General features: G+C 35.0%; 1 protein-coding gene and 1 non-coding gene across 2 annotated transcripts in view; one reads left to right on the top strand and one right to left on the bottom strand.

Moving 5' to 3' along the window:
* Positions 1-3,250: 3,250 nt before the first annotated feature.
* LOC127902016 (small nucleolar RNA R71) lies at positions 3,251-3,354 on the bottom strand. The gene has a single exon (XR_008054421.1). It is a non-coding gene; the product is annotated as a small nucleolar RNA R71 (small nucleolar RNA).
* Positions 3,355-17,955: 14,601 nt separating this feature from the next.
* The window catches only part of LOC102625085 (mitochondrial import inner membrane translocase subunit PAM16 like 2), a 73,693-nt gene continuing 65,898 nt past the window's right edge, over positions 17,956-25,750 (top strand). Inside the window, exon 1 of the mRNA XM_052440011.1 lies at positions 17,956-17,965. The gene's annotated coding sequence lies outside the window, so the exon portion shown is untranslated. The remainder of the gene's footprint in view (positions 17,966-25,750) is intronic.

The raw sequence follows: 25,750 nt of genomic DNA, 5'->3' as shown, positions 1-25,750 counted from the left end.
TCAACTTCATTGGGTGACCTTGTGGTATGACAACGAGATTTTTTGGATCGGAGTTGGACTGATTGGTGGTGTTCTAGTAGGTTTAGTAGCTTTGGGCTGAGTGGGTCTTATTCGCTTATGCTCTAGCTTTCCTGATGCTGCAGCACCTCAAGAGGTTTGTGCCCGTTTGCGTTTGTTGGATACCTTGGGAGCTGTGGCAGGAGATTTGATTTACTGTGTTGCAGCTGGAGTAGGTTTTGCTGCAGTAGGTTCCTCAGTAGTGATACTAGCAATGAGGTCCCTTAGAGGGCTTCTTGCTTCCTCTGTTTGAGTGATTCTGGTAATTGCTTGCTCTATAGCTGCATCCACGTCCTCCTCCTAATCTGACTCCGACTCATCTTCCTCCAACATCTTCTCTTTGTCATTACGTAAAAAAGTTACCTTTGGGAGGTCTTCCTTTTTATCCTTCTCTATTGTATCTTTTTTTTTTATTTAAATTCTTCATATTTTTCATCTTCTGCTTCTGTTTCTGCTTCAACATCCTTTACTTCTTTTTGCTCTGGTTGGTAATCGTCCTCAGACTCTCATTCCCTCTCTTTTCTTACTGCAGCATCTTCACTTGCCTCTACTGCAATTCCTGCTTCTGCCTCTCTAAATTTGAACTACTGCAACAGTAAATCTGGGAAGTCTGCATATTTCCTCTTTATATACAGAGCAAATTGGTGCTTTTGGGGCTCCAAATGCTCACAAAAATTGTGCGTTGATCTTACTATAGCATGTTGGGATAAAACTTCTTTACAACCGGGACGACTGGGTTTTGAGGGTGAGAACAAAATTTTAGCCATCCCCGCCTTGCTACGGTAGTATGGATGCTGCTCATTACACCCGTGGGTTGTGTGGGGGAATATAAAACCCTTTTCCTATAAAATCTTTATTGGCTCTAGAAATTCTTCAAATCTATCCTTATCTTTGTAGCTTTGGAAGTGTGAAGGATTCTTTAGTCGAGCAGTTGTCTTCTTGTACCTCATCATTGCTACAATAATTTGAACAGACTTGTTTGGTGTTGAGTGTTAGAAAATGCATATTTATAGAGGAGAAAACCGTCATTTTACATTTCAAGTCTTACTAACAACCCTTACTTTTATGTATTTAACCTACTTGTGATTTAATTACATGTGTTTTATTTTAATTAAGTATTTTATGTATTTTAGGGGCATTATAGTCATTTCACAATAAACGAGAAATCAGATGGCAAAACGGACATCACTTTTGAACTCAGGACGGTCGAAAACCTTAGGAGGAGCATAAAAGGAAAAATGGCACTGTTCACATGTACGGTACTATTCACGTGTACGGTACTGTATACGTTACTGTTCACATAGACGGACCGATGACGTGGCATTGACTGATGAGGTGTCACGATCCTGTTGGACTAAAATTCTTATATACTGTTGATGGTGACGTGGCAGCATATCAGTGGACGAAAAATCTCACATACGATGCATGCATCACACAGGATTATTTTCAACCAAACCGCGTTACTGTTCATCCGGGTCAAACCACATTACTGTTCAAAGTCGAGTCAAACCGTGTTACTGTTCATCCACGTGGTCAAACTGTGGACTGTTGACTGATGACGTGGCGCAATCCTGAGCGTCCAAACTGTTTTTAATCCGATGGCCATGATTTACTCCATGTATCTATAAAAAGGGGGCCTCTCCCCCCTAATTTGATATCTCTGAATCCATTTTTAGACTCTATTTTCTGTAATTCCCTCTCCATCTTGTATTTTCTTCGTATTTTAATAAATTCCCATTTTGCCCCTAATTCAATTATGAGTGACTAATTTTCTTTCAAGCTTGGGTTAAAGGTGAAGTCTCAACATGTGTCATGGGCTTAATTTGGTAAATTTATTTTCTCTTCCCCTCTAGTTTTTGTGGATGTTTTGACTTTTCGTCGACAAATAATACTAATCTTGTCTAGTACCGCCTTGGTTTCACCGGCCCTCTAGTACAAGGTTATTATTATTTGGCACGATAAGCCCTTAGCACCATATTGATTAGAGCATGGTTCATGAGGTGTGGATTCCCCCCTCATGATTTAATTGGTATTAATACGGATTATTTAGCCCATGATGCATGTTGATACAGATCCAGATACCCAAGTACATCATTTCAATATAATTCTCGTCAATTTATTCTCGCCATTTCAATACCAATTTTAGAATCTATTCTCGCCATTTCAATTCCAATTTTAGAATTTATTATCGCCATTTTAATTTAATTATTAGCATATTCCAAATCATTTCCACCATAAATCCAACTACCCATTTACAAAATTAATTCTATATATAATTAAAATCCACCTCCTCGTGGGATCGACACTCGTCACCATTAGTCTATACTACAATAGATTCGTGCGTTTGCGAGTACATTAAAATTTGCACAACAAGTTTTTGGCGCCGTTGCCGGGGAGGTAAGTAATTTTAATTCATAGAATTGTTTTCTTGTATTTTATTTTTTTATTAAAGAAAAAAAAAGAGTGAATTTACATTTTGAGTTAAGAATTTTATTTTATTTTTCTCTTCTTTAAAATTCTGTAATTTAATTTTCAATTTATTTTTTCTTTGTAATTTTTTTTATTAATTTACTTTTAGTTAATTTATTTCACGTATTTGTTTAAGTGCGTTTTTATAGAAAGGTTGTAACAGCGCAATAAGGTTAGTATCGTAATTTCTCTTTCTTCTTTATTTTTATTTGTTTTGTTCTCATCTTTATTTTTGTTTTATTTGTTTTGCATGCATGGTCGTAGGTCATTATTTCCTAATCTTGAACCTATAGACTTTGAATTAGAAAAAACACTTCGCACACACAAACAAGTAAAAAATAAAATGGATTTGCAACCACAGGAGAGGCCATTTAAAGATTATTTCAGTCCTTTAGCAAATTTGAGCACATCATGTATAAGATACCCAAATGTAGCTGCTAGGAGCTTTGAATTAAAACCTAGTGTGCTAAATTGTCTCCCCACATTTTATGGCCTAGAAAATGAGGACCCATATAATCATCTGAATGATTTTCATGCCATTTGTCAAACTTTTAAATATGAAAATTTTTCAGACGATGATGTTAAACTCAGATTATTCCCATTTTCTTTAAAGGATAGAGCTCGTTCATGGCTTAATACATTGCCTGCCAATAGCATTGCATCATAGGAACAAATGATAACTAAATTTTTGAATAAATATTTCCCAGTGCATAAAACCAATGCTATTCGCAGGGAAATTTCAGAGTTTACACAGAGAGAGGACGAGCAATTTTTCGAAACATGGGAGCGATTCAATGGGCTACTCTTGAAGTGTCAACATCATGGGTATGAGAAATGGCACCAATGCCAATACTTTTTGGAGGGATTATTGCCGAATGTGCAAGAATGGCTAATGGCAACGAGTGGAGGAGAGCTAATGTCAAAAAGTGCATCAGAGATTTGGGAATTTTTCCAGCAACATGCAGATAATTCCAAACAACGGAGTCGATCACTCAGGACTACTAGAAGAATTAAGGGAGTAAATGAGGTTCACATTGGCGAGTCAACTTCGAGAATCAAAGAAGTCAAGGAGATGGTTGAAGGTCTTGCTCGACAAATAGCATCGTTATCGACTGCTAAATCAATAGAACCACATGACCATGACTCATACTCAGATCAAGCCAATGCCATAGGTGTAATGAGAAAGCCATCAAATTACAACCCATACTCCAACACATATAACCCTGGATGGAGAGATCACCCCAATTTTTCATGGTCTCAAGGACTCCAATAGAATGGACCAGCAGCTCCAGCTCCACCAATGCAACCAATTCCTCAAATTTCTCAAGCCTCTCAGCCCCCATTTAGACCATACAATCAGAACCAGAACTACTCCCAACCCAGACCATGGGAGGATGCATTCCAAAATTTCAAGAATGTTACTCACTCCAACGATTGAGCAACAAAACCGCACCATTGATGGACTACGAAATGAGTTGAGAGCATGCTTCAATTCACAAGCTCAATCAGTTTCAAGCCTTGAGAAGATGGTGGGACAGCTTGCTTCTTCAGTTCAGACCTTGGCAATGACTATTGAGAAAGGTAAGTTTCCAAGTCAATCAGTGCCTAATCCTAAAGGAGTACATGAAGCAAGTACCAGTTCACCACAACAGCATGGAGAGGTCAAAGCAGTAATGACCTTGCGAAAAGGAAAAGAAGTCGACAACAAAGTGGAGATGCTAGTGACAAAAGAAAATCAAATTGTTCCTGTGAGTGTTGAGGACTCATCACCGGAGGAGAAAGAAGAAACCAACCCACGAGAATATGTTCCGAAAGCTCCATTTCCTCAGCGGTTAGCTAAAAGCAAGAAGGAAAAATCCACAGGTGAGATTCTTGAAATCTTCAAACAGGTAAGTGTTAACATCCCTTTGCTTGATGCTATTAAACAAGTTTCATCTTATGCGAAGTTTCTTAAAGACCTTTGTACTAAAAAGAGAAATATGCATGTTCAAAAGAAGGCATTTTTAACAGAAAACGTTAGTTCTATACTCCAACATAAAATTCCTTTAAAATGCAAAGACCCAGGCTCCCCCACTATCTCATGTAGTATAGGGAACCACAAAATTGAGAATGCTTTGTTGGATTTAGGAGCTAGTGTAAATTTGTTGCCTTATTCAGTGTTTGTGAAACTTGGACTTGGAGAATTACACCCAACTCCAGTGGTGTTACAACTCGCAGATCGGTCCACGAAAATACCTCGTGGTATTGTGGAGGACGTGCTTATCCAGGTAGACAAGTTTTATTTTCCTGTTGATTTCATTGTAATTGACACTCAACCAATACAGGATTCAAGGAAGCACATCCCCATTATTCTAGGCCGACCTTTCTTGGCAACTGTGGATGCTCACATTCAATGCAGGACTGGAAATATGCAGTTGTCCTTCGGCAACATGACTATGGAGCTAAACATTTTCAACATTGCCAAACAACCTCACAGTGCAGATGATGGAATTGTTGATGTGGATTTAATTGAAGCATTAGTTGATGATACTTTTGTTTCAAACCTTAGTGATGATCCTTTACAAACATGTTTAACTCACTTTGGTTTGGATTTTGATATTGACAGATCAGTCGATGAGGTCAACGCCCTACTTGACTCCGCACCATCCTTAGACACTAATAAATGGAAGTCAAGAGTTGAGCAACTAGCACCATCAGAGAAGCAACTCATTCCATCATCAGAATCACCACCGAAACTCGAGCTCAAACCATTGCCCAACACTCTGGAACATGCATTTTTGGGAGAAGAAAGTATTCTGCCGGTAATCATCTCATCATCCCTAAATGACGAACAAAAAGGTAAGTTGTTGGATGTTTTGAAAAAGCACAAAGGGGCATTAGGATGGACCATAGTAGACATAAAATGTATAAACCCAGTAGACTGCATACATTACATTCACCTTGATAAAAATGCTAAATCTACTAGGGAAATGCAACGTCGATTAAATCCTAATATGAAAGAAGTTGTTAGAACATAAGTCCTTAAGCTATTAGATGCTGGTATCATTTACCCAATTTCTGATAGTTCATGGGTCAGTCATGTACAAGTTGTCCCTAAAAAGTCAGGAGTCACAGTAGTTACCAATGCTGATAATGAATTGATACCCACTAGAGTGACTACATGATGGCGTGTATGCATTGATTATAGAAAATTGAATTCTGTCACACGTAAAGACCATTTTCCTTTACCATTTATTGATCAAATGCTTGATAGATTAGCAGGCCATGAATTTTATTGCTTTCTAGATGGCTACTTAGGATATAATCAGATTCCCATAGCACCAAAAGATCAAGAGAAAACCGCTTTCACTTGCCCTTTTGGCACTTTTGCATATAGGAGAATGCCATTTGGATTATGCAATGCACCTGCCACATTTCAACGATGCATGTTGAGCATTTTTTCTGATATGGTTGAACGATTCCTTGAAGTCTTTATGGATGATTTTTCTGTCTTTGGTGACTCGTTTGATCAATGTTTACATCATCTAACACTAGTTCTGCAGAGATGTATTGAGAAGAACTTGATCTTAAATTGGGAAAAATGCCATTTTATGGTAAAACAAGGTATTGTTCTCGGTCACATCATTTCGAGCAAAGGTATTGAGGTTGACAAAGCCAAGGTGGATCTCATTTCTAATCTTCCTCCACCCAAAACAGTCAGAGAAGTAAGATCTTTCCTTGGGCATGCTGGTTTCTATAGACGTTTCATTAAAGATTTTAGCAAAGTTTCTAGACCCTTATGCAATTTACTTGCTAAGGATGTACCTTTTATCTTTAATGATTCATGTCTTATGGCGTTTGAAAAATTAAAACAGTTGTTGACATCATCACCCATCATTCAGGCCCCGAACTGGAGCTTAACATTTGAACTCATGTGTGATGCATCTGATTGTGCAGTAGGAGCAGTATTAGGACAAAGAGTTGATCGAATTCCCCATGTTATTTATTATGCTAGTATGACATTGAATGATGCACAGTTGAACTATTCAACTACTGAAAAAGAAATGCTAGCAGTAGTGTTTGCATTGGAAAAATTTCGATCATATCTCATTGGTTGTAAAATAATTATATTCACGGATCATGCTGCTCTTAAATATCTTCTCACAAAGAAAGATGCAAAAGCCAGACTAATTCGTTGGGTGTTACTTTTGCAGGAGTTTGACTTGGAATTCAAAGATAAGAAAGACACAGAGAATGTTGTGGCGGACCAACTCTCTCGTCTCCATTTTGACACAATTACAGAATCATTACCATTGAATGAGTCATTTCCAGATGAACAATTAATGAATGTGGAAGTATTACCTTGGTATGCTGATATAGTTAATTATCTTGTTACATGTAAACTTCCAGAGTATTGGACCAAGCAAGACAAGGCTAAATTCTTTGCAGAAATAAAGAATTTCTTTTGGGATGACCCGTATTTGTTCAAGTATTGTGCAGACCAAATTGTTAGACGATGTGTCCCAGAAAGTGAAATTCAAAATATCCTTTCATTCTGCCATGAACAAGTTTGTGGAGGACATTTTAGTGCTAAAAAAACAGCGACTAAAGTTTTACAATGTGGTTTCTATTGGCCAACTATATTTCGAGACGCTTACACTTTCTGTTCTTCATGTGATAGGTGTCAACGAATGGGAAGCATTACGCGAACGAATATGATGCCACTAAATCCAATTTTAGTGGTTGAGATTTTTGACGTATGGGGTATCGACTTCATGGGACCATTTCCCCCTTCTTTTGGCCATCAATACATATTGGTTGCAGTTGACTACGTATCCAGATGGGTAGAAGCAATTCCATGCAGAACTAATGATCACAAAGTGGTGATAGGATTTTTGAAAAGCAATATTGTTTCACGCTTTGGATTCCCTCGAGCGATAATCAGTGATGGTGGTGCCCACTTTTGTAACAAAGCATTCAAAGCTCTTTTGACAAAGTATTCAATCACACACAAAGTGGCAACTCCGTATCATCCGCAAACCAGTGGCCAAGTTGAGATATTCAATCGAGAAATAAAGCACATATTAGAAAAAACGGTGAGGCCAGACAGAAAAGATTGGTCATTAAGACTTGATGATGCCTTATGGGCATATAGAACGGCTTTCAAGACCCCGATTGGGATGTCACCCTACAGGCTAGTGTATGGAAAAGCTTGCCACCTACCTGTGGAACTCGAGCATCGTGCATATTGGGCCATCAAGAAATTCAATTTTGACATGCAGCAAGCCAGCTCAGAAAGAAGATTACAACTGGTAGAACTTGAAGAAATTCGCAATAACGCATACGAAAATGCCAAGATTTACAAGCAACGAATGAAAGTCTTCCATGACAAGCAAATTATGAGAAAATCTTTCACTCCAGGTCAGAAAGTGCTTTTATTCAATTCTCGCTTGCACCTATTCCCAGGTAAGTTACGCTCTCGTTGGTCTGGCCCATTTATTGTTCATACTGTTTTTTCACATGGGGCAATTGAAATTAAGGACCCAAAGAACGGTGTCACGTTTAAAGTTAATGGTCAAAGATTAAAGCCATATCTAGAGTACCAACCACATAGAGAAGACATCGAAATAAATTTGAGTGACCCACCAAATTTGAATTGATTTTTTTTTTCTTCTTTCTTTTCGTTGATTTGATTTTTTTTTCTTTCTTTATATTATTCTTCTGCTAATTGAAATTATTTTTGCATAAGTGTGTTTGTTTAACTATTCAGTTTTCTTTTATCATTTTTAATCATGAGTACCTTACTTAGACCGTTCCTATTGAACATTCTTAAACCACTTCAACGTGTCAAAACTCATCTCAAACGGCAGATTCAATTTTGTAAAACATATCGCATTTGGGCTCTACAGCCACCAGAGTTAGTAGCCTATGTTGTGAAATATAAGTGTGCAACCCAAGAGGGGGGGTGAATTGGAAATTTAAAAATTATCCTAGCAAATCCACACAACAAGCAATCTAATGTCTTAATAGAAATTGAAAGCAATAAGTTTAATAAAGGCACAATAATTAAAAGAGTAAGGGAAGAGAAAAACGAACACAATGATTTTTACGTGGTTCGGCTATCCCCGCCTACGTCCACGCCTCCAAGCACACCAGGCTTGAGGATTTCACTATCCAAGCCTTTCCAAGGCTTCAACAATTACAATTGACTTCGAGGTGTCAATAAACCTTTACAACAAAGAGATTATCTCCCAATCTCTTCACTCAAGTGTCTCACACACTCAAACTCTTACAAATGAAATGAAGAAATGAAAGTTACAATCAAACTCACTCAATGAGTAGATATTCAAAGATGAAGAACAATGAATGATTCAATGTTTTGTGTTTTGCAAGTTGTAAGCTCAAGATATCATGTGCGCCTTTTGTTTTTGCTTGTTGGAGAGTGTTGGAGAGCTTCAAAATGAGTTGGATTTGAGTTCTTATAGCTTGAGCTCGAAAACTAGCCGTTATTCACATTCTGGGCTATCCGGTTTGCCGTTTAATGGAATCCGGTAAGCCGGATTTATGTTACCGTTAAGGCAAAATTCAAAATTTTGCATAACCGGCTTGCCGGATTCGGAATCCGGTAAGCCGTTTTCGTTCTGGATGCTTGCTGCCCAAATTCGGTTTGCCGTTTATCAGTATCCGGTAAGCCGCTTGCTACAGTAACCTGCTACAGTAAATTTTTTCCCATATTATCATTTAAACCCCAAAACTTTATAAAAACTGTAGTATGACCCAAAACGTTATGAAACTTTGCAAATAGGTCCAATTTCAGAATTTTTAAGTAAAGCTTCATTAATCCCAAAACTTTTTGAAATTATGACTTTGCCCAAACTTTGTGAAATTATATAATGACCCCAAAAATATTTAAATAATTTCAAATAAGTCCAAATCCGAAACTTTAAAAACATTATCAAAGCTTTTAAAATACATGTGGTTTGTTATCATCAAAATCAATATTTATAGCCATATAGGCTAACATGTTGAGGGTTTAGAAAGCCAACTCAGAGACATTGAGAGAAGTGTTTACGACATCTAGTTGGAGCTTGAGGTAAATTCAATAAGAGGACGATTTTAATTTTCTTTATGTGTTTTAATTTGTTTTTCTGTTTGTGTGCTTTAGTTTGTTACCCCAGTGAAGTGGCGGATAACGGTACTCTGTGACAATCAAGTTGGTTACTTCAATTTCCCATAATAACTGATATTCTGAGGCGAAGGTATGGACAGAAACGAGATTCTAGCAAAGCTTCACAAGCGATTCCCTTCACTTCCTCAGAATGCCCTCCTTACGATCTATAAAGTTCGGTCCGAACGCATGCGATTGCTCATAAGGAATAACATACCTGCTGATATTCATTGGTTAATTGAGGTGAAAGTACGATCGGCAGGTGAGTTACCTCCAAAATTTATTGCATACATGCCTGGTTGTGGTAAAGGAAATTATGCAAGAAAACGACGAGCTCGAAGAATTTCTGTTGCTTGTCATAAGTGTGCCAGAATGAGTTGCAATAAAAACTCATGTTCTTTAGGAATGATGTCTGATAACAGGGAAGATAAGATTCAATTCATTAGGGATGGCTTGAATAAGGAGTCATTGGATGATATCCTTTTGTCTCTTAAAACGCGTCCCAGTGGATACGTGCAAGGAGCGATTCTCCAATTATGGCCATTATTCCAGAAAGAGCATGCACGATATAGTCTCGGGAATCTGACTATAAACGACCTTGTTTGCCAGTTTATAAGAAAACTGGATGGGAAGCCTATCCTCGACCCATAGAGGGCGTTCAAGCCGTTTCTAGACGTAAAACCAGAGGAAGATGTAAGCCACAGTCGCAACTACCTGTAAATATCCTTTTACTTTACTGTTATTTTATTTCACTATTGTTTTATTGTGCGCATTATTGTCTTTAATAATTTTATTACTGTTTGCTTTTTCCTTATTACTGTTTGCTTTTTCCTTTTTACTGTTTTCTTTTTTACTAGCGAGCCACGTGCTTTACGCGTTATTTGACACTGACATATTACCTCATACACAACCATGACCCACTATCACCAAGACTCTTAAATGTGATTTCTTTTTTGTCAAGCACTCACAAATTATTTTTGAGAAGTATCACAATGTCAGCTACTCCCAATAGACAATTCAAGAATATTTGTGTGCTTTCTGGATTTACATATGGCAAACATAAAGAGTTCGTTGAGGCAGCCATAGATCTTGGTCGAAGCATAGCAGCGAGAAAATTACACTTGGTGTATGGAGGAGGTAATCGAGGGTTATCAAAAATGGTCTCAGAAGCAGCTTTTATCAGAGGAAGTCAAGTGTTAGACATCATCCCAAGAGTCTTAAAACCATTGGGCAGTTCGTCTGACTCATCAACTGGAGAAGAGTTAGTCGTCTCAGGTATGTAAGAAAGAATAACTGAAATGCTTAATCATGCTGATGCTTTTATTTTCCTTCCAGGAGATTTTGCAACACTAGAGGCACTTATCACGCTAGCATCTTGGGCCCATCTACACATCCACCAAAAACCCATTGGTTTGTTAAATGTCAATAACTTTTATGATGGCTTTATCGCATTTTTTAACCATGTAATAAAAAACTATTTCATTCATTCTAATATGAAAAAACTTTTTATTTGTGCTCACACTGCTAATGAGCTACTTGATCTGTTACAAGCTTATAGACCGGAGCCAGACCCCTGGACCTTTGTGTTGGAGCGTCCAAATAATGATGGTAACAGTAGCAGCAGTAAGAAGTACAAATTAGATTTAACTCTCCGCCTGTAAATATTTTTTTCTGTGTTGCACCACCCAGGTGATGTCTTCTAAACTCTACTTCTTTCATTTCAAACATTGAGGATAATGTTTCGTTCTGGTTGGGGGGAGGGAATAGTCGACAATTGTGGAATTTTGGTTAAGTTTTTACTAATTTTTTGTTGTAGAAACTAACTGTTGCTAACTTTTTGTGTTGAAGATGGCTGAATATGGAGTGTAGTGACTCTAGAAACGCATCTTCATCGTTTAAAAAAAATTAAAAAAAAAACTTTAAAAAAAATTCAGACATTTTCTTTTTCTTTATTATGTGTTTATGTTTATTTTTCTTCTTTTTAATTTCTCCTCTATAAATATACATTTTCCAACTTTTGAGTCGAAGATGGCTGAATATGGAGTGTAGTTCCTCTAGAAACGCATCTTCTTTAAAAAAAATAAAAAATCATTTTCGTTTTCTATCATTTTACGTGTAACTTTTCTAATTAGTTTTTATGCATCATTTTCTCATTTCTGCATGCATATTTTCCTTTCATGTTTAGAATAAGTTGGGGGGTAGAATGTTGTTTAAAAAAAAAAATTGTGTGATTTATTTTAACATTGGGTGACATGATTAATTTTAAATTTTAGTATTTGTATTATCTTTGGTCTTAAGTGATGTTACATTATGTTTGCTACTCTACATGTTGATGTCGGAGACATATATGAGTTGCTTGAAGGAATGAACATGTCATAATAAATACCAAGTGAGTTTTTGAGCCTATCATTTTTCTTGGAGAGTAACCCTTTTGCCCATTCTTTATATAGCTTAACAGTTTATTATTGTATACACGATCTCTAGATTTCTTTTGCGTTAACCCTTAATAAAAAAAAAAGAAAAAAAAGTGTGTTGCTATATTTGGAAGCCCATCTAACTAGTAGATATGGAAGGTTATTTAGAGCCCTAAAAGACGATGGAAATACCATCTTTGATCCGTTTGAGCCTTTCTAGCCATCCCTTTTATTAAATATCCATAGTTAACCCTTTTGAGCCTTAAAAAAAAAAACATTTTCTTTGTCAACTTATCATCTTGACCCACTCCGATTTGGAGTATTACTCGATATCTTATAAGTTCCATCACCTATTTATGTTTGAGAAAATGTAAATAATTATGTTGTTCAGTGAAGTTATACAAAAAAAAAAAGTAAAAAAAAAAACAACAAAACAAAAGTTGTTGTTTCAAAAGAATAAAAATAACAATAATAGGTGAAATCCACCTTGCAACTTTCAAAAAAAAAAAAATTCTCTGCATTTTTCTCAAACATACACTTTGTTTTCCTTATTTCCTTTCTTTGTTAACCATGTCCCTAGCCTACGTTACATCCTAATAAAAGTCCTTCTTGATTTTAGGGAACTATAATCTGAAGTAGAAGCTAGTTATATGGCCTAAAAAGATGGAGTGGTGCATATAAAAAAAATAAATAAATAAATTGGGTTGACTAACAATTTTTATTTGACTTGAGATCGTATTATTTTTAAGCTGAGGGCATATTTATTTCATCTTGGTGAGAGCATGTGATATCACTTCTTCATTATTTTCTCTCAATTACCATTCATTGGAGTGACTATATTTATTGGGTTTAATTTCTTTGTGAGAGTGTCACTACTTCCAGTGAGATTTTGGGGTTTGACATGTCATTCTTGAAAGTAGCTATAACAAAGTCTACTGGGCTGATTCATGTGGATGGTTGATGTGGGTGTGATGTTACTTTAGACTGGAGATAATGCTTATATTTTTATTTGATTGCTATCATTAATCTGATTGAATAAACACGAGTGTTTCTAAATTTAAAAAAAAAATCATTTTGAATTTGAATTTTATTTTCGCTTCATTTGCTAGGGACTAGCAATAAGCTGGTTGGGGGGTGTGTTGAGTGTTAGAAAATGCATATTTATAGAGGAGAAAACCGTCATTTTACATTTCAAGTCTTACTAACAACCCTTACTTTTATGTATTTAACCTACTTGTGATTTAATTACATGTGTTTTATTTTAATTAAGTATTTTATGTATTTTAGGGGCATTATAGTCATTTCACAATAAACGAGAAATCAGATGGCAAAACGGACATCACTTTTGAACTCAGGACGGTCGAAAACCTTAGGAGGAGCATAAAAGGAAAAATGGCACTGTTCACATGTACGGTACTATTCACGTGTACGGTACTGTATACGTTACTGTTCACATAGACGGACCGATGACGTGGCATTGACTGATGAGGTGTCACGATCCTGTTGGACTAAAATTCTTATATACTGTTGATGGTGACGTGGCAGCATATCAGTGGACGAAAAATCTCACATACGATGCATGCATCACACAAGATTATTTTCAACCAAACCGCGTTACTGTTCATCCGGGTCAAACCACATTACTGTTCAAAGTCGGGTCAAACCGTGTTACTGTTCATCCGCGTGGTCAAACCGTGGACTGTTGACTGATGACGTAGCGCAATCCTGAGCGTCCAAACTGTTTTTAATCCGATGGCCATGATTTACTCCATGTATCTCTAAAAAGGGGGCCTCTCCCCCCTAATTTGATATCTCTGAATCCATTTTTGGACTCTATTTTCTGTAATTCCCTCTCCATCTTGTATTTTCTTCATATTTTAATAAATTCCCATTTTGCCCCTAGTTCAATTATGAGTGGCTAATTTTCTTTCAAGCTTGGGTTGAAGGTGAAGTCTCAACATGTGTCATGGGCTTAATTTGGTAAATTTATTTTCTCTTCCCCTCTAGTTTTTGTGGATGTTTTGACTTCTCGTCGACAAATAATACTAATCTTGTCTAGTACCGCCTTGGTTTCACCGGCCCTCTAGTACAAGGTTATTATTATTTGGCACGATAAGCCCTTAGCACCATATTGATTAGAGCGTGGTTCATGAGGTATGGATTCCCCCCTCATGATTTAATTGGTATTAATACGGATTATTTAGTCCATGATGCATGTTGATACGAATCCAGATACCCAAGTACGTCATTTCAATATAATTCTCGTCAATTTATTCTCGCCATTTCAATACCAATTTTAGAATTTATTCTCGCCATTTCAATTTCAATTTTAGAATTTATTCTCGCCATTTTAATTTAATTATTAGCATATTCCAAATCATTTCCACCATAAATTCAACTACCCATTTACAAAATTAATTCTATATATAATTAAAATCCATCTCCTCGTGGGATCGACACTCGTCATCATTAGTCTATACTACAATAGATTCGTGCGCTTGCAAGTACATTAAAATTTACACAACATTTGGTACTTATCTATAACCCTGATTCGTTGACGCCAGCTGGCATAATTACTCCCAACGGTAAAAGGAATTTCCTCGGTTCTGTCTATGTAACGATAAAAGTTACTACTGCAGTAATGAATTTTGATGCTACAGCAACATTGATAAATTGCCCTAATGTATGAGAACCACTGTCCAACTCTCATATTTTATGTAATGCTGCAACAATTCATGTCAGTTTCTTAGGCCTTTTTTTGTATGTGTTGCAATAAGATAAAATAAAGAAAATAAATAAATAATCAATACAAAATGAAAAAAATCGTGAAGAAAATCATGCAAAACTAGATTGAATGAAAAAAATTGAAATAACTCCCTAATCATTGGGTTGCCTCTTAATTAGAACTTGATTTTAGGTCCTTCAACTTGACCATCTTTGATTTCTCATGTTGGATCCCTCATCCAATAGCATTTTTGTATCTCCCCAATACAACCACCAAACTTTTCTCTTGACTTGTTTGAAAGGTCTAAATATTCAAAATGTTTGTCATATCTCACGAGTTGCTTCTTTCCTGATCATGCTATGTGAGCTGCTTCACAATCTTCATCATCAAGTTCTTCAAATGTTACAACATTGATTTCCTCCTTACTACAGCAATTGTTTAACCTCTCTGTCCCGGTAAAGTCCACAACACTGATAAAATTACAATCTTTAACCTTATCAGGATTCATCATAGCATCCAGCACATTAAATATGACTTGCTGGTCATTTACCTGCATAGTCAACTCTCCGTTTTGCACATCTATTAGAGTCGTGGCTAAGAAAGGTCTTCCTAGAATGATTGGTACTTTTTTGTCTGCCTCAAAGTCTAATACTATGAAATCCACTGGAAAAATAATTTTATCCACCATCACCAGCACATCTTCAATCTTCCCTTCTGAATAAGCATGAGATCTGTAAGCAAGTTGTAAAGTCCCTGTTGTTGATCTACATTCACTAATTTCCAATTGCTTAAACACTGATAAAGGCACGATATTGATGCTAGCCCCAATATCATAGAGTGTTTTGCCACTATATTTAGTGCCTAAGGAGCATGAGATTGTGAAGTTTCCTAGATCTTTTATCTTTTGTGGTATCTTACTATGAAGCATGCAGATGCACTCTTATGTTAGAGCAACTATTTTAAATTCTCGAAGTCTTTTTTTTTTTGGTCAAATGCTCCAAGACTAATTTGGTATTTGCTCTAGAGCTTCCACAAAAGGGATATTGATATGTAGTTTTTTCAGCACTCCCAAGATTTTGCTGAACTACTTATCTTATTTTTGTCTCTGGAACCTTTGAGGAAAGGTTGTGCAAACAGCTTCTTTTTTGCCATGTTCTGGGTTGGTACTGCAGCATCATTATCAATAGGTGTTGGATCATCATTTTCTACAGATGTTATAGCTTGGTTGTTCTCACTAGTGTGCTGTGAAATGGAGGATTGTGACTATTCTTCAATTTGAGTTTCTCTCTGGATTAAAGTAGGCTCAACTTTTTTTTTGGTACACCAACTGGACTATAAACATCCTTTCCAGATCTTAAGTTAATAACTTCACAGTGCATTTTTCATTCTCTTTTTGAATCTTCTGTATTGCTAGGCAAATTGCCTTGAGGTCTGTTACTTAATGCTATAACAAGCTGTCCAATTTGATTTTTTAAGTTTCTCAAAGATACAACATAACTTTGGACAACCACTTCATTCTTCACAATATAATCCTTAATAAAAAATTCAAGGGAGCTGAGTTTATCATTGTTAATGCTTCTTTGCCCTAGATTTTACTGATAAAATCTAAGTGGTTAAACAGGTTTGTTATGTCCATTGGGTGCAGCATGCTGATTCTAATTACTCCATGAAAAGTTTGGGTGTTGTCTCCATCTAAGGTTATAGGTGTTTGAATATGAATTGCTTTGATTTTGTCTATTGAAATTGCCCACATAATTGACTGAAGTTGGATTCCCAGGATAATTATCATATAGATGCTTCTCTCCACAGTAAACATAGGATACTTCAGCAACTTGGTTGACAGTTGGTGGAGCAATGGTCATAGCTTTTACCATATTTGTTAATGAGGTTACTTGGGCTGACAATGCTGTCAAGGCATCTGCGTTATGAACTCCTATAGCTCCTCTTGCTCCAATTTGTCTGGTTGATGGCCACTGATAGTTATTGTTGGCTATCCTCTCTAAAATTTCCTCTTGCTGCACCTACAATTATGCATGAGATTTAAGCACACAAATTATTCTAAATCAAACAAAAATTGATTAAAGATAAACTAAAATAGATGTTTATGCAAAATATAACTAAAATGCAATGAAAACATGCCTTTTACTCTCTAAGTAATCATGATATAAGTTTAAAAGTGCCATGATAACTCTCATTTCATAGAGTTATCAATAAGGCTTAGGGTTAAATTAGGACTGATTTTTATCAATTGAATAAAAAAAGAAAATCCTGACCTACAGTTCGAGAGGCAGGTCAGTCTCTCTCAAAACTCTTAATAACTCGTAATATTTACAAAACTCAGCATAAACCATAAATGAATTCTTAACATCTTATTTATACATGAGCCTTAATTAGTGAATAAGTAAAATTGCTAAAACTACCCCTGCCTTTTTATTTGCGCCTAAAATAAGTTTTCATTAGTCTAACATCCTCCAGCAAAATGCAAACTGAAAATGGCAAGTGAGAGGAAGAAGGTTGATGTAAAGTGTTCCTTAAGAACAAATAATAGACATGAACCAGGATGTAATTGCAACTGAGAAGCTTGATTATGGCTTAGATGTAGACTCTGAAGTTGGCAAAGTTCAAGCAAGAAATTTGAAAGTTGGGAGCAAGGACACATATGCTGAAGAAGTAATTGAAAAAGAGAATGATTCACCAGCCAATCCTCTTCTCATGCCTTTAGATGATAAAGATAGTGCCTGAATTCTTTATTAGTCAGGTAACTCTAACTTCACTAGCCTGCGAAAGTTTGCTAAAAAAGAAACATTGCATGAATAGATTGGTTAGTTTTTCGTGGACTTTTTGTCTTACATAGGTTTCCTTTATTTTGTTTTCTTTTTAGCTTCTTTAAGTGTATAGAGATGTCTATTCACCTATTTCATTCTTGAATGTTACAGGCGCCCTTATACGTAATAATTTAAGTTCAATGTAGTGAAGTTAGATGATACGAGTCTTGTAGTTTTTCAATTTTCCCTTTGACCCTTTTGAGTGTTTGTCTCTCATAACAGGTAATTGATTTGAAATACTATGAAAAAAAAATGCAACATTGTGTTGTGGTTTTATCTTCAAAGTTTAATCATCAATCTAATAATTGGACAAGTTAAAAAAGCAGGTATCTTGCCATCCTATTATCAGGATACAAACATACAGTGTTGACAGTTTCATAGTTGATATAGTGATGTTTCTTATTCTTGGGAGATCAAAATTCTTAAACATTTCTTATATTATAAAGTATTTTCTTTCATATTCTGGTCTTCAAGTACCTAAAAAAATAAAATTATTTATTACAATATATTTAAAGTTAGAGCAATAGTCAAACTTCATTTTGTCTCTATCAACCCCTTTCACTCTGCATTTTTAATCATGTTATTTACAAAAATATATATACAAATAAAATCACTTATAATTCTATTACCGTAAATCATTTTAGTCTTATAAATTAAAAATAGTTTTCTAAAAGTGTCTTTCTACAAGACATGATTTCATTTTGACTTTGTTTTTCCTATTAAATTAGTAAGCTAGTTCTCGCTTGTCTTCTCTCACAAGGATTATTAGAGAAACGATTCTTTGTTATCTATCTGTAATTCTATATATATGGATTGTGTTCTTAATATTTCTTCATCTTCAAAGCTTAACAACAGAAGATAGAATCACCTTCTTTGACATGATAGCTTCAGCCCTCTCTCTTCATTCTTTTCCACTATTAATTCATACATCTATTTGTGTGATTGTTTAGGACCTATGTGCATGAACATATTTGTGTTATATGATTGTAGGAAACTGGCAGTTTTGCCAAGTTTTTAATGCCTGGTATATAGTTTATTCATTCTGGAGTATACATAATGTTACTATTTGTTGTCAAAAGATCTTTGATTGCTTTTTGAAGAAGTATCTATTAGGCATTTTTACAGAAAGTGCTTTGGGAGCTTTCTCAATATCTTGAGTATGAAGTTAGAAAAAGCATGTATGTTACATGCAAGGATGCAACTCTTATAATGGATATGCTCTAATACCGCCACTACTTTTTTTAGGTTAATATACTCAAGAGTAAAGAAAGATCTTGACTAAACCAATGTTTTACAACCAAAATATATATATCTTGATCTTCATAAGCTGTATTAATACATGTAATTTTGTTCATCTTATTAATCAGTTTTGGCCTATAAACAGATCATAGAGATGAGAGTGCAATAGATCTTAAAAAAAGAAATGGTGCATATATATATTTTTTGTTCATTTATTTAGTATGATCACCTGGTAAATTGATATGTCTCAAGCAATAATCTAATGATTGAATTGCGGGAGTTGTAGTGTTCTTGACCTACTACTCAAGCACTGCATTGGATCTTAAGTAGGTCTTGTTAAGATGCTTAACTTGTAGATTGAAACCAAAAATTGTCAATGAAGTAACAAGAACAATAAAAGAGCTTCAAAGAATAAATTAATAGAGTCTAAACCTACAATCAAAACAAGCACATGGAAGAAATAAAGAGATTTACGTGGTTTAGTTGTACCAAGATGGGCACAACCTACATTGACAAGCATTCTTGTGAGTTTTTATTGATGATTAATGGAGAATCTTTGCATAGCAATTACAAGAGACTATCGAGAATAAGCTATAACTCTCTTTCTCGTATATCTCTCTCTCTATATTGCTAACTAATGATAATCAATATTGCTTCGTTGATCATCTTATATAACTGCATCAGTAATAACTTAATGAATCTAGATTGCACAGCTCTACGATATATGGATAACAGCTTTATCGAACTTGACTAAAAGTTTCTCATGTGTTCCTCACGTGCAACACTTAAGCTCATGTGCAACACTTAAGCAATTATAAAAAATGGCTACTTGTTCATGTCGTATTGATGTTAATAGTTCATAAACGATCATGCTCTTATCTTGTGAACTTTTAATCATGTGTTTATCCTGTGAACTTCTAATTGTAATATTAAGTTTAAAACAATGTCGTATCTTGTTGCTGAGTTTGATTCATCATATAGCTTCACAATTCTCCATCTTAAACCAATACTCCTCACTCATACTCCTTCTCTAAATCAACTAATTGTTAGAAATTACTTAAACCAGTTAGGTCCAAGCTTAACTTGAACTTAGCAACAGGAACAACTTTGGTGAGTGTGTCAGCTGGGTTTTCATCTTTGTAGATTTTCACCACTCTGACAACACCCTTTAAAACTTTATTTCTGATGAAGCGCAACTTGACATCTATATGCTTTATTTTCTCATGATATGTTGAATTCTTGCACAAATGAATAACACTATACCTATCACAGAATACTGTTATTGTCTTTTGTATTACCCTCAATTCAGATATAAGTTTTTTGAGCCATAAAAGCTCTTTTACAGCTTCTGTTATAGCTGTATACTCAGCTTCAGTGGTTGAGAGAGCAACTACATGTTAAAGTATAACCTTTTAGTTGACCACACATTTATTGAGCATGATTTCCTTTTGTCCAAATCACCAGTAAAAATCAGAGTCTACATAACCCTATAAGCCTCGTTTTTGCCTTTTCTTTTACCATACATTAGTCCACAGTTTAAAGTAACATTTAGATACCTTATAATCCATTTATCAACTCTCTAATGTTACTTTCTAGTTGAGGCCATATACCTACTAGCAACACTAACAACATATGCAATATCAAGCCTTGTTAAGACCATTACATACATCGAACACCCCACTTCATTTGCATAAGTGATTCAGACCATTTCACACTTCTTTTTATATATTATAGGACATTGTGAACTATAAAGCCTCATATGAGAAGCCAAAGGTGTTTGAACTGCTTTGGAGTCAATTATTTTATATACATTTAACACTTTCCTCATATATTTTTTCTTGTGAAAGAACTAACAAACCACTCTTTTTGGTCTTTCTAATCTCCACACCTAAAATCTTCTTAGCTTAGCCCAAATCTTTCATGTCAAACTCTAAGTTTAGCAGCAGCTTTAGATCTTCAATTACCTCTATATAGTATAAAATATACATATACATTATCTTTCACTACTTTAAAGTAGACACAATAGTTATAATTGCACCTCTTGAAACCATTTTACACTATAATATCATCAAACTTTAACTTTAGATACCATTGCCTTAGGGACTGGTTTAACCCATATATTGATTTCTTCAGTAATTAAACATGATCTTTCTTCTTAGAGTTTTCATACCCTTCATGTTGGAATATAAGTATTTCTTCTTGAAGTCTACCATACAAAAAGACAGTCTTGATATCAAGCTTCATATCTTCAACTATAGTTAAGGCTAAAATCACCCTTATTGAAGCATGTCTGACAATAGGAGAGAATACTTCTTTAAAGTCAACCCCCTCCTTCTGTATATACCTTTTTGCTATAAGCCTTGCATTGAATCTTTTGGGTTTAGGTCTAGTCAAGCCTTCTTTAACCTTGAAGATCCATTTACATCCAACCAACCTTCTGTTTGCAGGTTTCTTAACCAGTTCCCAGGTTTCATTTTTATATAGAGGCAATTTCCTCATCTATTGCTTTCTACCATTTACTCTTAAAAGGACTTTGTGTAGCCTTTTTAAAACTGTTAGTTTCTTTATCATCAACATCATATGCAATAACTAAAACCTTTTACGTGGGTTTATTTGCTTTTTTTCTTCTCTATCTCTGGTAAGTTGGTAACTCTATTCTTGCAAACACTATTATGATTGAGTTGTTTGTTGAGCTTCCTCAGTTTTATTTCAATCAATACCAACATTTTTAGAATCTACAGCTTCTTCAATGTTCTTGAGATTAGATGACTCCACCTCAAACTCTAATTTATCAATAGACTATCTACCAAGGATTGTTACTTTAGTAGGTTGCTTTTTGTATAGTAATTCACTCTTATTAAAGATCACATCCCTGCTGATTATACATTTGGATTAGCGCACCTAGGGGTGGGCATCGGTTCGGTTCGATTCGGTTTTAGGATAAATTTTTGGTTTCAGATCGATTTCGGTTTTCTTAATGGTTTTATTTAAGCAATCGGTTTTTCGGTTCATCTTAACGGTTTGATTTTTTGGATCATTTTCTATTTCAAACCATGTACAATAATTTCCTCATTTTCAATAACTATATAATATTTTCAAAGCATTTACAATCTATGATTTCATCAATTAATGTACAATTTTATTAATTACTACTACATCATTAAAATATATCATAATATACTACTACCACCACTAAATCATTCATCAACATTACCAAATTAACTTAATATAATCCATAACATAAGTCCATGATATTAAAAAAAATTCCGACAATGACACAAAACAAAATAAAAGACTGTCAAATGCCCAACAACATCCGGCAATATCCAAGACAATATCCATAAGCATAAGAAACCATTACAACATAAACATTAAAAATCAACCATAAGAAATGCCATTACTTTGCTCCCATTTCCCACCAACTTCTTCCAATTTTAATAACTTTCAACATCCACATTTCCCAACTTAAATATACACAAATAAAAAAAAGAGTAAAATAACCGTAAATATAACTATAAAAATAATATATCAAATTCATATAAATGATATCTTTTATTGAAATGATTGAAGTAAACATGACTCAATCACCAATTGGTCCTTTGTTGCTTGTGCTTGTTGTGCTAGCATTGGTCTTACAAATTCTACAAAGAAATAAATAAATTGAAAATCATTATTTATAATATTGAATATTACAAATAAATTATCAAAAGTCAACAAAATCATGTTATTACCTGCTCCAACAAGTTCATAAAATTCAATTTCTTCCTTGGTTGCCTCTATTATGGGATCTCCGAAAAGAGTTGATCAAGGACAATTTTGAGTGCAAATCAAGCACTCAACTGTTTTAGGAGTCAAAGAACTCCTAAATAGGTCGAGAATGCGACCCCCAGTGCTAAATGTCGACTCCTAAGCAACGGTGGAAACTGGAATTGCCCAAAACAGCTTTGGCAATCTGAGACAAAATTTGATACCTATGCTAATTCAAACTCCACCACTTCAAAATATCAAAGTTTTCATTCATCATCTCTATTTTATCCAATAAGTATCTTTCAACCTCATTTTGCCCACCGTATCCATCTTGTGTACTTGCTTTCATTTTTTTATATTGCGCAAAAGGATCAAGAGAAATAAAGTCAGCACACTCACTAATCCCACTAGTCTGAACCATGCAACTAGTCTTAGCAACACTGTTTGAATTGCCTAAATTGTAACTTTGATAAAGCTTCATCAACAACTCTTTAAGCCTATTACAAAACTCCTCAACCTTCTTGGTATCATACAAACTACTAAAGTACCATATAACAAAGTCCATTTTACATTGAGAATCAAGTACTGCTATTAAAATCAACAACATGTTGACCTTCTCCAAATTATCACCCCAATATTTGACAAACTTTCTTATCAGAGGTTTGACCATGTAGCTTAACAAAATATCATCACTATCATCAAGTGACTTCAAACGAACTTGAACTTTCCACATCTCATTCAAATAATTATTCGCGGTCACAAATTTAGAACCACTAAATTTCAAGGTTACATCATAAAAGACGATAGAAATTTAATTAACCTTCTTGCATTCTCCTAATCATCTTCCATCGGTGGCCCCACCCTGTATTTTTCGTTCTCGTTCTCATCCTCTCTGTCAGCTCCGAACCAATTAACATAGTGCCCATCTTCCACTTTTAATCTATCAAATGCTTTTTCAAATTTCAACGCCGATCTCAACATCAAGAATATTGACTTCAACCTAGTCGGCACATTTAACACCATAAACACATTCTATGAGATTTTTTCTGCATCAACACAAGCTTTGAATTTTTGCAACCTTGATGGGGAAGATCTAACGTATCTCACTGATTGCGAATACTATTTATTGATGTCTTCACCACATCCAACCCATCCTTCACAATCAAATTAATTATGTATGATGAACATCTCACATGCAAATACGAACCATTTAAAACCAATGAATCCTAACTCCAATTTCCTAACTTCTTCTTCAAATAATTGATTGCTTTTTCATTAGCACTTGCACTGTCCACGGTAATCATGAACAAATTTTTAATATCCCAATCAATCATACATTTCTCAATGAGCTTCCCAATGGCCTCTCCTTTGACGATTGATAGTGAACATATTTTTTAACATCTTCTTCTCATTCTCATATAATTGAAGAATATCCCTTGTAATTGTCCTCTGCATGGCACATCAAACTTTGGGCAACAAGTAGCCATAAACTGCAAAAACCCCTCAGCCTCAATAAATTTAAAGGGTAACTCATCTTTAATAATCATCTTTACAAGTGCCTTCTTATAAACTTCTTTACTAAAACCCACAGAAACAAGCTTAGCATTACCAACACCATTTTTACGAGCTAAAGCACATTGATTTTCATCCTCTTTAGGCTTCACTTTTTTATACACAGGACACCTTTTTAACAAATAAGCTCGTAAGCCGGAAGTTCCTTTAATACTTTCACATACATACTCCTTCTCACAATAGTTACACTTCGCTTTGTTTCCTCCAAGCAGCTTTGAAAATGATTGCCAAACGTCTTATCTTAAGCGTCTGCCTCCTTTTTCATTCTCAACACCCTCATCAAAATCATCCTTAAAAATCCCTCTACAACATTGTTATTTTCTTCTATCTTGCACACAAGGCCTACTATAATCAATGTATAATCAAACAAAAATAAAATAATTTACAAATTTGTATTTAACAAAAAAAGGCCAGAATTTTGGACTAAAATGAAGAATTTTTAGAATTATAGTTACTATTTTTAATATCAAAAGTTTTGGCCCAAAATGAAATTAAAATAAAATAAGTATTTGTGCCGTAATAGAAATTAGCAAAACATTAGGGACTGAAATGATATTTTATCTTGTTAACCTTCGGTCAATGACTATTATGAAAAGTAAGCAAACAAATCAAATCATAATAGAAGTCCTATATGCAAACATATCTTAAATATTGGACCATACTAAAATTTTATAAAAAAAAAAGATCTAAACGATATTATCCCTCCACCATCTTCAACATTTCGAACTTTCTCTGTCTTCACCCAACACTGCTAGGAGCATAGTATTCAAACGGAAAAATTAAAAAAATACAATAACATACTCATATCCAGACAAAGCTAATAAAACTAAATACTATTAATAACTTAAACAAACATGAAATAAGAGCATACGAAAGAACCATTTAAAAAAAAAAGACCCATTTCCAAAAAACAAAAAGAAAAACTGAACAAGTTAGTCAAGAATGAAAACAAGCCCATTACCTGACTGGCTAACTAGCGACGGAGTAAGGAATGAAACGCAGTGGAAGGTTGGCAGTAAGGAGAACGGGCAAAGGTAGATGTGAGTTAGGGTTTGGGTCGTGGGTAAGCGGTTGTGCTACAACTAAAAGTGAGAGAGAGAGAGAGAGTGTGTTGCAAACTGCAAATGTTTAACTTGTGTATATATATGTTCTAGTGAAATTACGAAAATGCCTTAAATTTGGTTCGGTTTGGATTTTATAATTTTTTATCCAAAAATCGAACCGAACCGAACCACTCGGTTCGGTATTTATAAATCCGAATTTTTTGTTTAAAAAAACGAACCGAAACCGAAAAAAAGGGACCCGAACTAAATTTTTTTCGATTCCAGTTCGGTTTTTCCTACCCCTAAGTGCACTAAATGTTATACCTTTTCACCCTTCTAGATAGCCTATAAACACCCCTTTAAAAGCTCTTGGTGCAAGCTTTCTTTGATTTACACGAGCATAAGCAGAACAACACATGCTCTAAAATTTTCATAACTTGCTAGTTTACTAGCCCACATTTTAAAAGGCATCTTAAAACCTATGGTCGATGAGGGACTTAAATTCACTGGAT

The sequence above is a fragment of the Citrus sinensis genome, chromosome 4, assembly GCF_022201045.2.
Source record: "Citrus sinensis cultivar Valencia sweet orange chromosome 4, DVS_A1.0, whole genome shotgun sequence".
Taxonomy (NCBI): domain Eukaryota; kingdom Viridiplantae; phylum Streptophyta; class Magnoliopsida; order Sapindales; family Rutaceae; genus Citrus; species Citrus sinensis.
The sequence above is the reverse complement of the archived record's forward strand: the minus strand, read 5'-3'. Positions and strand labels throughout refer to the sequence as shown.